Genomic DNA, 14,266 nt, shown 5'->3' with positions numbered 1-14,266 from the left:
GTCATGTTATTCAGACGTACGACAAGTAATGTGTCCAAGATTTATTGATTTTAATTATTATTATTATTATTATTATTATTATTATTATTACTGCACCTTTAAAACTTTTTTGGGAATATATTATTTTTCAAGATGTAACCATGGATGTCAGCCAGGTTCAGTTGCAAGAGGACCCCGAGTGGAGAGGAGAGGCCTAATTTTAACTCTGTATTCTCAACTGTATTCTCAACTCAGATTCTTCTGTGATCAAGAGGAAATGCAAGATCTTTTACTAGGGGACCCTGAATTTGAAAATCAAAATATTATGACGAATAAGACATGGAGGCTAGAGAAACTGATATAATATAATATTGTTGACCACGATATAAAGCTGCCTCATGTATATTAAACTATGACATCTACCTGTAAACGCAGACTTATCAAACCTTGCAAGTTCATCTTTTTTTCTGGAGAATGGTACATTCAAGTGACATGACGTTTATTATGAAACAATTGAGGATATTACTTACTTAAGGGGTCTAGGATATTAAAAATACGTCTAAAACTCGATTTTTAGTTTTTTATACGTTAGAAATAATCAATTTTGTATCTAATACTCAATTAAGTTATATTTGTGAAACACGGACTAAAAATATACATTTGGACGAGTTTTTCTACCTGTCCTGACTGGTACGGGTGGCAGGCTTTAGGCTCCGCCTCCGTTGTCAAGCACCGTTACTATGGGGGGCGGGGCAAGAATGGTTGTCTAACTTCTTAAGCTGTTACGCGTGCCCTGGCAGCTCATAAGTCTTACGTCAGCTAAGCAGAACACAGTTATATACACAGTCATGGGAAGAAAGAAAGTCGTGAGAAAACGGATGAGCGAGGAAAGCAAGAGAATTTTGAAAGAGAGTGCTTCTGGTGGATGGAGAAACCCCGCGGTAAAGACTCGAGATCACACTTGAACTGCTGAGTATTCGTACAACGTCTGGGGTTGTCAGAAAAAAAATCGTTAGGCAATCATTTTATGCACAATAAAGATTGTAATAGCAAGCAAGTTTTAAAGTAATATTGCCACCCAAAACATTTTCAAATTCGCATATTACGGTCTTGGCACTGTGTGGCATCATGGCATATACGTACCCACATTCGGCCATTTCTCGGAGTAAATCTTGCTTTACTTTCTCAATTTTCGCGTCTTGGTGTGTAGAGCGGCGCCCACGCACGACGGGTGGCATTGTCCTCTGCTGGCACACCAAGTAATCCTCTTTTTGTTTGTAAGCGCTTCCTTAGACACTTCCTAGACAGCGCACAGACTCCTACTGCGTCAGGCACAATTATGATTAATTACGTCAGTGAAACGAGAGTAGGTAGACCTACTCAGCTGTCAATCATTTCCCAGGGAAGAGCGACTTTCGTGGTACGAATAAGTTTGCATACAAAAGTAAGATTTTCTGGCATCTAGATAGAAACAAACAACCCAATTTTAACACGTAATGGTGTATAGACCTTCCCGATCAACATGATGATAACAGGTAAGGTGGAGGTGCAATTATTTTGCTTAAATAGCCCAATTACCTGAGCAAAATGGTTTAGGGGCGATTTCTCAGCTTTGAAGATTGATAACATAGTCTAAACTTCAATCCCCATATCTTATTCTGTAACTGTCAGATTGACATGAAATTTGATGTGTCTCTGTTTCAGTATAATATCTAGTCGTCTGAGTCTTGGTTTTTGGATTGACCTTTTATTTTTGAAGTTATTAATACTGAAATTGGAAGGTCCATATATATTTCGTAAAATTCACGTTTTATCAAAATAAAATCAAAAGTAAAAATAAAAAGAGAAAATCCTGACAGAGTTTAAAGGAGTTTGTGCTAACCTTTAGATAGCTATTTCAATCGTATTAATAGGGCTTTTTGTTTAAGAGAAATTCTTGATTGAAAAAAAGACAATTTTAGCCTCAAAACGCTGATATTACGTCACTCGTGTTACACTGTGACTACAAACTTTGAAAAATTGTTTGGCTTGCTAGACCTTTTCTTTAAGTTAATAGGAAATTTCATTAGCTGCATTAGTTTTGGACTTTTTCGTTAATATCCAAGATCCCTTAAGCCATATTTTATGGTGCTTGAAACTGTGGGCATTTTTTGTCACTTGATTTTAGAGAGATTTTGATAGATATCATGTAGTCAGATTAGGTACAACTCTGTTAAAGAACTTGTGAATCACTAATTGTATGAAAATAATCAAAATTGGGGTTTGAATAATGCTTCAATAATTGTCTTAATCATTTTGACTTGAGCCTATTTTATCTGTGAATATCAAATTTTAATATTTTTAATAACATTTTATCAGTGTATCTCAGATATGCTTTATGAAAAAGTTTTAAATTGACAGGAGTATTTTTATAATAAGTCAGTTTTAGAAATCAAATTGATTCTATACTAGTGAAAATGTAAAATTCCAGAGTATATTTTTAACCAATGTTTTCTGTAATGTATCATACAGTGTGACTGTGTTTGTTCTCACCCTATGGGGAGACAGAGCCTTCAAACTAACTATTCCTTGCACTTGCTTTACTAAATGTTTGAAGCTGGTTTGTAGTCTAAAATCTGAGCCTATAAAGACTTAGCTGGCTAAGTTGCACTTCACAGTTGTAAGAATCTTACAGATAGCCTAGGCCAGAAATAACTGATAAGTTGCAATGACTCACTGTAAAAAAGGTTGGTAGATTGCATGAATCTATTTGTGGTCTAAATTTTGTCTTTTATGCATATGTTTAATGAGAATAGCATCCAAAGGTTAAGGTTGGGCTTTCACTACACCAATCCCCTATTCCCCAAGAAAAGGTGCAAGAAAAGTTCTGATTTAATCAAAACTAGAGTATTGTTCGCTCATTAACCAAGTTATCAATTTTGCCTCATTTTTTCCAGTCTTTTTACTTTCTTTTCGCTTTCCTTTGATTTACATTTTGATTGTCTTGGCAAGTCTTTTACTTGCAGTGGTGTCAGTAGCCCATTTATGTATATTCTACTCATCAACTGTGGACCAATCATTCTTAAAAAATTGTAGTTGTAAGACAATGTCGCAAAGTTGACTTTGTATAGTTGGCTATCCAGATTTAGCAGTCTAAGCTTAATTTTTTTGTGAAACGGTTCCCTTTTTTCAATGAGCCAGTATACAGTACCTAATCAGTATTGAATTTACATATTTTATCTTTATCAGCACAATAAGAATCTTGCCATCTACTTTGAATTTTCATTGTTATTAATATTTTAGAATTGTTATGGAATTAAGCTAATTATGTTATCAGTAAGAACAAGATGTTATTATAATGATACATTTATGTACTGTGTAGATGCCAGTGCACTACTAAATTATGAGGAGAAATTTTTAATATTTTTTGGGATGGAGGAAACACAATTAATGAGGTTTTGGGGATTATCTTAATAATTTTGTGCAAAATTGGGCAACAGACAATGGTTATTTATGTACTGAAAATATATCAATAAAGCAAAAAAGAATGATAGTGCTAAGCTTTGTGGTGGAACCAAAATTTTAAGAAACAGATTTTGTGGGGTTGCAAGATATCGTGTGTATCACGTCTATAGACCTAGCAGTATAAAAAGCCTTATAATTCTTGCAAGTGGTTTCTTCTTAGTAATTTGGACATTTAAGGTAAATTGAGGACAACACCGCTTCACTAAGAAATGACGTAAAGTCACAAACTACAACGAAGATGGACTGTGAATTATACGGGTACGTACGGATAAAATTTAGTCCCAAAATATTACACGTCCCTATACTCCCGTTACCGATAGATACATAAAGGAAAAACGGAAAAAACATCTTTTTAGATTTAAATACCGATAGATCCGATTTTTTTCTGCTGTCCTATATATTTGCGTTCCTATAGATATGACGTCCTCATAAACCCACGTCCTTTAAATCCGCATACCTATAGATCCACGTATTTTTAGATCCAAATACCGATAGATCCATTACAGGTACACTATTGCTCGAAATGGTTGGTATACTACTCAGTACATAAAATGCACTTCTTTAAAACGGCAGTATGCAGTCAGCAATATATTATTCTACTAGATCGTTTTCACACAATACTCAGTGAAAGAACATAAAAAGAACAAAAGTGTGTTCTATATTTCACAACGCTTAATTACTGTTCTAGCGTCAGAACACTGTTTAAAGCGTTCTCAAAATGCAACATTCGAACACGTAAAAAGTGTTCTGAATTTACATGTAAATGTGTTCTTAACAAAACAAAACAAAAAAGAACATAAAAATGTGTTCTAAATTTCACAACGCAAGTTGATATGGGCCTTTTAGCCGATTACGATGTCAGATAGATAGATCTAGCGGTACCTGGATCTAAAGATACGTGGGTTTATAGGAATCTGTTGGTGGATCTATCGGAACGTAAATTTAACGAGACGTAAATCTATTGAGACGTGTATGTATAGAGACGTATCTATCGGGGCGAATATTTTATTGGGACGTTTATCTATATGGCGGACCCCAATTATACAAAAGTAATGTCTGATCGGAGAGTGGGGGTGCATTCGAAACACATGACCTATTGTCACTCTTACGTAGTTTTTTTTAATTACACATACACCATAATAATAACTTTAGCTAGAAGACACATTTTGAACGCCTAGTTCTAAGGACATAAGCCTACGGATGTATCCAATATATATTAGATGGGGTTGGGTTTTTTTACCCCTCCTAAAATAAATTTTAAAACTCGGTCAGAACTTATAATTTGATATTAAATAACTTAATTATAAATTTATAATTGTATATATATGCATTTAAAAAAGTCATCAAATCACGTTCCAAGACCTAAATATTTTCGTAATGTACGCCTTATGACACTTGATAACGTTCACGTGATTCAGATGAAGACAAAATGTGTCAAAAATATCTGAAATCGATATTGGGAAAGGGTTTAAGGGAATGATGTAAGGCACATGAGTAAACTGTGGTCACATAAAGAGATAATTCTAGTTTTTTATGTAATTATGCAAACATTTTCCGACTCATGCATGCCTCAAAGTATGGGAAGTTTAAATATTTTAAATATTTTAAATCAGTAGACGTTTTGAATATAAAAATTTACATTCAGTCGTTTCTTCTGCCTGGCATTAGTAATATGATCCACTGCTTCTGTCTTCCAGTTTTGTAAATCAATATAATTTGTTTTTTCATTTTTCAGAATAACAAGTCAGCTGATTACAAAATGTGTTTCAGAGTACTTGGGTGACTGAACATGCTAAGTCCAGTGTACTTCCAATTGTCTCTCTACAATTCACTACAATCAGAACAACCATACTCCCTCAGGCTGCCTCAAAAATGCAGTCACCCTACGCCAAATTACATTATTCACATTTTGGATCAGTGTTCAAATACACGCACACTAAAGTAGCCTGCGAGAAGTTCACAGCTACCAGCTTAACGGACATCGTACCTATAAAAATTTTAGGGAGAAGGTATGTTGCTCAGAAATTTTCATCAAATTTGCCTGCACATTTCGCAGACATTGCTTAGAACTTATTACTCCTATTATAAACAAACTGACAGGCAGAATAATCAAAATATAAAAGAAAATGTATATGTTGATAAGATATTATTACCAACTTTGCGCATCACTATCAAAGGCCATCCCCTTTGAACAAGTTGACCATTGGTGACAACAAGAACACCATCATGTGACTATACGTCAACAAAGGTATAAAAGCGCAAAATTTTAAAAGTGCGTTCACTCAACAGCGGACAGACCTAGAGCAACAGGACGGATGCCATGTGCTGCGCCCTGTATCAAGCACAAAGGACACGGGAGTCGACTCCCATTTCTCCGAATCTTCTACTCATCCTACGTCAACGCATCGCTCTTCGACATATTGTTCCCTGCACACGTAGACGTCTAGACGGTGGATTCGGCGTTTCTCTTAGCTGGCCAGCTAAAATCTTCGCTTCTCCCCAGGAGGAATCGTCGCTCGGTCATCTTCGCAGGATACTTCACCTTTTTGCTGTCGTGGGCTGGAGTCGTAGTGTCATTGCATATTCCCATGCTTTCCAGGTTTCTTTTTATTACAGGTCCAGGAAGCAGACTGCAAACTGGTGGGCGCCACCTGTGGGACTTCGACTACACTCCTTAAGGTATGTAATCTTTTTTTCTTTTTGGAAGGGGGGTTTGAGAAATGAAAGAAATATCTCGTTTTTATTTCTGTTTACAGGACATAGAAGATGATGGGCGCCACCTGTGGGACTTCGACTACACTCCTTAAGGTATGTAATCTTTTTTCTTTTTGGAAGGGGAGTTTGAGAAATGAAAGAAATCTAATCTCGTTTTTATTTCTGTTTACAGGACATAGAAGATGATGGGCGCCACCTGTGGGACTTCGACTACACTCCTTAAGGTATGTAATCTTTTTTTCTTTTTGGAAGGGAAGTTTGAGAAGTGAAAGAAATCTAATCTCGTTTTTATTTCTGTTTACAGGACATAGAAGATGATGGGCGCCACCTGTGGGACTTCGACTACACTCCTTAAGGTATGTAATCTTTTTTTCTTTTTGAAAGGGGAGTTTGAGAAGTGAAAGAAATCTAATCTCGTTTTTATTTCTGTTTACAGGACATAGAAGATGATGGGCGCCACCTGTGGGACTTCGACTACACTCCTTAAGGTATGTAATCTTTTTTTCTTTTTGAAAGGGGAGTTTGAGAAGTGAAAGAAATCTAATCTCGTTTTTATTTCTGTTTACAGGACATAGAAGATGATGGGCGCCACCTGTGGGACTTCGACTACACTCCTTAAGGTATGTAATCTTTTTTCTTTTTGGAAGGGGGGTTTGAGAAATGAAAGAAATCTAATCTCGTTTTTATTTTTTGTTTACAGGACATAGAAGATGATGGGCGCCACCTGTGGGACTTCGACTACACTCCTTAAGGTATGTAATCTTTTTTTTCTTTTTGGAAGGGGAGTTTGAGAAATGAAAGAAATCTAATCTCGTTTTTATTTCTGTTTACAGGACATAGAAGATGATGGGCGCCACCTGTGGGACTTCGACTACACTCCTTAAGGTATGTAATCTTTTTCTTTTTGGAAGGGGAGTTTGAGAAATGAAAGAAATCTAATCTCGTTTTTATTTCTGTTTACAGGACATAGAAGATGATGGGTGCCACCTGTGGGACTTCGACTACACTCCTTAAGGTATGTAATCTTTTTTCTTTTTGGAAGGGGAGTTTGAGAAATGAAAGATATCTAATCTCTTTTTTATTTCTGTTTACAGGACACAACTGCAAGGAGACACCCCACATCTACACTTAAGCTACTTCGACCATCCCTTGGAGCCAGCGAGTCCTGCCATGGTCTCTCTACGAGGTGGCTTCACTGGGGAAACGTCCAGCTAGTCCTGCCATGGTCTGTCTACGAGGTGGCTGCACTGGGGAAGCATCCAGCGAGTCCTGCCATGGCCTGTCAACGAGGTGGCTGCACAGGGGAAGCGACCAGCGAGTCCTGCCATGGCCTGTCAACGAGGTGGCTTCACTGGGGAAGCGTCCAGCGAGTCCTGCCATGGTCTGTCTACGAGGTGGCGGCACAGGGGAAGCGTCCAGCGAGTCCTGCCATGGTCTGTCTACGAGGTGGCGGCACAGGGGAAGCGTCCAGTGAGTCCTGCCATGGTCTGTCTACGAGGTGGCTGCACTGGGGAAGCGTCCAGCGAGTCTTGTCATATGGTGTTTCAATGAGATGGAAACCACTTAAAGGTAAGCCTGACTGCAGAGTGCTGACATAGTATGAAAAGTCATTAATTCATTTTTCTTTCTGTTGACAGAACACAACTGCAAGGAGACGTCCCACATCTACACTTAAGCTACTTTGACCATTCCTTGGTGCCAGCGAGTCCTGCCATAGTCTGTCTCTTTGATGTGGCTGCACTGGGGAAGCGTCCAGTGAGTCCTGTCATGGCCTGTCTACGAGGTGGCTGCATTAAGGAAGCGTCCGGCGAGTCGTGCCATGGTCTATCTGCGAGGTGGCTGCACTGGGGAAGCGTCCAGCGAGTCCTGCCATGGTCCGTCTACGAGGTGGCTGCACTGGGGAAGCGTCCAGCGAGTCCTGCCATGGTCCGTCTATGAGGTGGCTGCACTGGGGAAGCGTCCAGCGAGTCCTGCCATGGTCCGTCTACGAGGTGGCTGCACTGGGGAAGCGTCCAGCGAGTCCTGCCATGGTCTGACTACGAGGTGGCTGCACTAGGAAGCGTCCAGCGAGTCCTGTCCAACGTTTCATGGGAACTGCAAGGAGAAGAGGGCCACATGCACACTTCTGATACATCCCTCAATCCTTGGTGCCAGTGAGTCATGCCACGGTCTGTTGAAGAGGCTGCATTGGAGAAGCGTCTGAAGCATATGGTGTTTCACTGAGGCGGAAAAACCTGCAAGGTAACCCGTGTTACAGGCGAGAACAATACACTAAAATTAATTTTTCAGCAGCAGTCTGTGCCATAAACTTTTCACCCTACTGGCCATTCAGTCCACCTTCTTTCCTAAAAACTAGATATAGATGTCTGAATCTTGATTCACTGGTTCGAATACAAAGTTCAATAGGACTAGACTGGATTGCATTAATATTTGTATTAACAAGACCTCGACATTTTTCTCAAATCATGATGTAACAGTTACATTTAAAATAAATCAAAAGCTCTTCTTCATACTTATAGAAAAAATCTAACAGCCATGTCACCAAATTGACACATTCTGGAAATCTACCGATTCCAACAATTTTTCTGGCTGCAGACTGCTTTTGATATACAATTTTTGAAAACTAATCAAATTTTCCTTTCTATTTACAGAACTCAATTAGGGCAATTCCTGATAAAGTCCCGCTTTTTTGAAAGAGGTGCAAGAAGAGGGTCACATTCAATCCTTGGTGCATGGTTGTCCTGCCATGGTCTGTACGTTAGGGGGCTGCATGGGGGAGCATCAGAAGCATATGGCGTTTCACAGAGGTGGAAACCTATCAAGCCTTAAAAGGTACATATCACTCATGTTTTTGGGGGAAAACAAAACACTTAAGTGATTTTTCATACCTTGAAAAACTAAAAACCGTTAGCCACATTAATTTGACAGCTCACATTCAGAAGGCAATGTCTTTTACCCATGACCCACTCCTAGGATTAAGATATTTATGGTTAGTAGATTGGATTTGGGTGGGAGAAGTAAAGAGGGAAACTTTTGACTTATAATTTTTTATTTTGTAGTGGAGGCAGATAGCATTGGCGAGCGCCTGTCCTGATGACGGTCCATTTTAACAAGGTTAACAAGGCTAAAATGGAGAAAGCCATGTCAGCTATATCATAGTGTTTCAAGAGCCCTTCAGTAGTTGTGATTAGAGAGCATTCAAGGTAAGTTATGGGACAGGATAAGGGTAAATGAACTAGATTGTCATTCATTGTATAGATAATACAAATCTTTTATCAGTGCAACTCCAACAAACTGAGCATTTTGTGCAAGGTCTTAGACAATTGTTTTAAGAATGTTTGGGACAGGCATTTGTTTTCTATTTACAATTTACTCTAGCAAATTCAGTGCTCATTTTTCACAGGTAAAAAGCTCTTTTTATTTGTCACATATGTGGAAAAACCTTATCATTCATACAAAATATTTTGACATGCCATTCGTCAACTTTCAGATCCTCAACAGTCTCAATATTCTGCAGGACGTTGTCAATGGTCCAGATCACTTGGAGCTACCGCCCCCACCACCCACCACCACCAATGTGACTCCAGGGCGTGGTCACTGGTCCAGATCACTTGGAGCTACCGCCCCCACCACCCATCACCACCAATGTGACTCCGAGGTGTGGTCACTGGTCCAGATTACTTGGAGCTACCGCCCCCACCACCCACCACCACCAATGTGACTCCAGGGCGTGGTCACTGGTCCAGATTACTTGGAGCTACGGCCCCCACCACCCACCGCCACCAATGTGACTCCGGGGCGTGGTCACTGGTCCAGATTACTTGGAGCTACGGCCCCCACCACCCACCGCCACCAATGTGACTTCGGGGCGTGGTCACTGGTCCAGATTACTTGGAGCTACCGCCCCCACCACCCACCACCAACAATGTGACTCCGAGGCGTGGTCAGTGGTCCAGATTACTTGGAGCTACCGCCCCCACCACTCACCACCAACAATGCGACTCCGAGGCGTGGTCAGTGGTCCAGATTACTTGGAGCTACCGCCCCCACCACCACCAATGTGACTCCAGGGCATGGTTACTGGTCCAGATTACTTGGAGCTACCGCCCCCAACACCCACCACCAATGTGACTCCGGGACGTTGTCACTGGTCCAGAAATTGTATACTAGCAGCTACCACCCCCACCTCCAGTGCTGTGGTTGTGGTAATAAAAGGCCACCGTAGAAGTGAGTATTTATTTCCATCTCTCTATATTGTTCAGATTGTTAGGCATTTTCCTGGTTTATATGCCTCCCTTTACGCCTCTTGTTCTCCAGTCACTTTCTTTTTGTAGAATCTTGGCACTCTCCCAATCAATGTTTTTTTGTGATGGTTCGTTGTAGCAGAAGGCTACCTTGGGCTGTAGTGTATTTTTCCCTCTTCGGGTACCCTTTCTTATTCCTTCCTGTGTTCTTTAACTCTAACGTTCAACTTTCTCTTTGTCTCTCCCATATAAATCCTTCACAAATTAAACACTTGATGGAATATTAGTACACTCCTCCCGCTGGATCTAGATTGTTCAGGCTTTACTTAAACTTGTCTTTGAGTAGAGTCGTTTAAATGCTGTTAGTGTTCCTTTTCCTTCGTTAAAACTAATTTGTGCAATACCCCATTGTGACATTAAGTCTGAAGGTCGCCAGTGGCATGTCAAAATATTTCGCTTGAATGTGTTTTCCAAGTTTGTGACAAAAGTGCTTTTTATATTTATTTCCCATCAAACTGCTGAAACTTTAAAAACACATTTCATATACAAATGGTTGACTTTTATTACATTTTGAAGTAATTATTTAAATTTGCAGGCTACCAAAAGTGGTGGATTCTAAAAATCAAGATTGCAACTACCAAACCTCCAGATGAAACACTTCTTCAGGATTGAGGGATCTTTATACAGATAACTTTGTAAGTTATTGGGGATCAACAACTTAAGAAAAGTGGCTCTGAATTTTTTAAGTATTATTATTGGTGTATTATGGCATTTCTTATTATTGACAGTGATCAAAAACTATATCCTATGTAAACAAACAGTAGAATTAGAAGTAGCACAGACAGTCAACAATTTAACATGTAGGCTAACATTACAATATTCAATATAGCAACATCTTTTCTTACTTTTTTGTCAAATGTTTGAAATAATTTATTTTTTGAAGACTGCTGTCTACTTACTCTAAAAAGTTAATATATATATTTCAATAAAGGAAGCATATTTCATTGTACATTTGGAAATAACGCTCTGATCATTTTAAGAACCAAGCTTTTCATTAATGTTAACGGTGTGTAAATACCAGTGATATACTTTCTTTGTTGCAGTTACTGCAAGCTTTCGATATAGCTTTTCATACTTTTGAGTAAAAGTTGGATTTCATTTGTAGGCTACGAATTGGGAGTTTTCCAATAATTACGCCTGCATGATGTCAGATAACGTCGACCCAAGACCAAATGTCCAAGATGTTGAACACTGTACAGCGTTAGCAAGGAGCCCTGTGGACACTTTCATGGATGCTCGGACATCCCACGAGTTTTGGTGTTGAAGGACACGGCTTGTTCTGCAAACAAATATAAAGAATGTGGAATGGTAATGAAGGCAATATACAGTACTGAATGTAGTGGGAATACAGTCTAATAATGTATCAGTCTTTTGGATGCTGAGAATATTTGGGGTTCATGGGTCACAAACATGTCAAGGTGAAATATTGCATCAAATTTCATTTGTATTTTATGCCTTAATGCAGTGAACCATTTTATTTCAATAACAGAAGAGAAAACTGAGGTTCAAGATAATTCTTCATTCCATACAAGATCAATTGAATAAGATGTGTGCTTCTGTAGGAAAAGTCTACCTCTACAGTTGCTATAATTATTATATTAATAAATTTGAATATAGTTGCTTTATCCACATCCTGAATGCAGATAGTTTTTTGCTCACAAAAACATTCCCACCACTTGGGGTCGTCTGTGTTTTGTTTCAATCTGGGATGGTCATTTTTCAAATTTGTGCTTTTGATGATGTGGAGTTGTTTGTCAGTATGGCATTTGAAAAGGTCTTAACCTGCACACTAACCTTACTAACAAACCCTCACATCTTTGTAAAATCTGACTTCATGTAAACGCTTTTACATGAAGAGATTTAACATTGATAGATTGTGCAAAATCTGTAATGAAATATTTTACGTGTGAGAAAATATTTCATTATATTTTTTGTACAGTCTGCTCTTCTTGAGAGATGCTGTCATCTCTCAAGATAGAGATCACATTACTAATATTCAGATTTTCTCAAGTGTTATACTTGACAAATACATCCACTTCATCACATATGCACCTTTTCTCCGGATCAAAAAAATTCAGATTGAAATTTACATGGGCGGTCATACAGTGTAATGTGAGATCCGAAATATTTTGAAGCAAGCTTGCTTTATTCTGTACTTGTATCAGGTAGTTGCGATTTCAGTGCAAAGTTACATTTTAGAAACCTGGTATTTTAAGTCGAATTATATATCAAAGTTTAGTTGAAATCGTTGATATTCCCGAGTTATAATCATATTTATTACTTGAATCTGTTTGCATTTTATCATAAAGAGAACTATAATCAAGTTTTGAAAGATGCTTGCAGTTGTAAAATGATTAACTTTATTTATGGTTTTAATTCTCCAAGATAAAGTCAAAATGATCCTGTTTAATTGTTATGTCTCTTGTTAGTTTTTTATTGGCTTCAGTGCCTTTTTCTGTAAGAATTACTTTAATAAGTTTTTATGCTTCACCTCGTGTATAGTATATATAGAGAATAGTTAGTCAACACAAAGGTTATTCCGTCACACAATGCTGTCTAAAACGGGACGATTCTTGAACTATACGCAGCGCCGTGCCAATAGAAACCGATTTCGTCATGTTATAAGGACCGAATTATCCGGGCGTGGGCACTTTCCCGGCATTCCCCACGAAGGGTTTAGACGGGGTTTTCCCCACGGCCCGAGAGCATCTGGTACCAGATTCCGACCACAAGACCTGCATTATCGGACTGTGTGCGTTCCGACGCTAGATGAAGACGATGGAAAATCTTGGAACTTTTGATAATATATAGTATACTGCTATGTATTAATTCATTGCGTTTACGTAGTTCATTACTGATTATTAGTCCTTTTTAAATCAACTGTAAATATTCAAAATTGTACATAATAGTTGAATAAAAAATATTCTATAATTTTCTTTCTTCTTTTTTTTTTTTTTTTTTTTTTTTTTGTAAAAAAAGTGGTCGTGTACAGATCGCTAAAAAAAAGCGAGACTTGCAAATAAATTTAAATGGACTCGCATGTATGCTCGTTTAATCATTAGTAGAAATTATCCTCTTTCGCCTCTCACTTAAACTTTTACAATCTCGTCACTATTTCTGTCACTCCAATTTCTTCCATAAAACTAGCCAATGTCCAGGTAATGAGTTGAATTTTGGTTTTTGGATACAAAGCTGTGGTGCTGCGTTACTTTGCTCTCCCGGGCTCCGTAACTCGAAAGCAGCGCGCATTGCGACCGAGCGCAAGCGTCTCGATTCCATTACTTGCCCATGCTCGCCCCATGTAATACACTGTAGCCTCTATGTGATATCGCCGTTCGCAATACGCGATGCTTTTTAGTTACGGAGCCCCAGGAATAACTCGAGCCGTTACCTAGACTTTCCTGAGTCAAATTAGAGAAGTAACTATCTTACTTAAATAAATCCCACTGTAGATTTAAGAACCCAACACCTCTTAATGTTAACGAAGGGGTACATTGTGTATAAATGTATATGTTCTTGACTATAACACAAGTAAAACGAGAAAAAAACTAGTTTTTTCCCATTCCTGTGCCATTGTTATCCTTATCTACTGGCCCTTTTTTTTTTTTTTATTTTTATTTTTATTTTTTTTTTTTTTGCTGTGGGAATTGAGGCCCAATTTTTTATATGAATGCATATAGCAAGCAAAACTAGACAAAACCAAGATTTTTTCCATCCTTGTGCCATTATTGTCCTTATCTACTGGCACTATTTTATATTTGCTG

General features: G+C 38.5%; 1 long non-coding RNA gene across 3 annotated transcripts; it reads left to right on the top strand.

Moving 5' to 3' along the window:
- The first annotated feature begins 5,757 nt into the window (after positions 1 to 5,757).
- LOC147763599 (uncharacterized) lies at positions 5,758 to 12,133 on the top strand. Of its 3 annotated transcripts, XR_015332950.1 has the most exons (9): positions 5,758 to 6,950; positions 7,214 to 7,384; positions 7,541 to 7,767; positions 7,836 to 8,439; positions 8,850 to 9,030; positions 9,258 to 9,401; positions 9,689 to 10,425; positions 11,038 to 11,137; positions 11,608 to 12,133. It is a non-coding gene; the product is annotated as an uncharacterized LOC147763599 (long non-coding RNA). The 3 variants fall into 3 exon arrangements; XR_015332951.1 differs by lacking the exon at positions 11,038 to 11,137 and having other exon boundaries at positions 7,541 to 8,439; XR_015332949.1 differs by lacking the exons at positions 5,758 to 6,950; positions 7,214 to 7,384; positions 7,541 to 7,767; ... (1 more) ...; positions 8,850 to 9,030; positions 9,258 to 9,401 and having other exon boundaries at positions 10,238 to 10,425.
- The last annotated feature ends 2,133 nt before the right edge of the window (positions 12,134 to 14,266 follow it).

This window comes from Lingula anatina, chromosome 2, assembly GCF_051362555.1.
Source record: "Lingula anatina isolate TDL-2025a chromosome 2, LinAna3.0, whole genome shotgun sequence".
Lineage (NCBI taxonomy): Eukaryota > Metazoa > Brachiopoda > Lingulata > Lingulida > Lingulidae > Lingula > Lingula anatina.
Note: the sequence above shows the minus strand (reverse complement) of the source record. Positions and strands in the feature narration are given on the sequence as shown.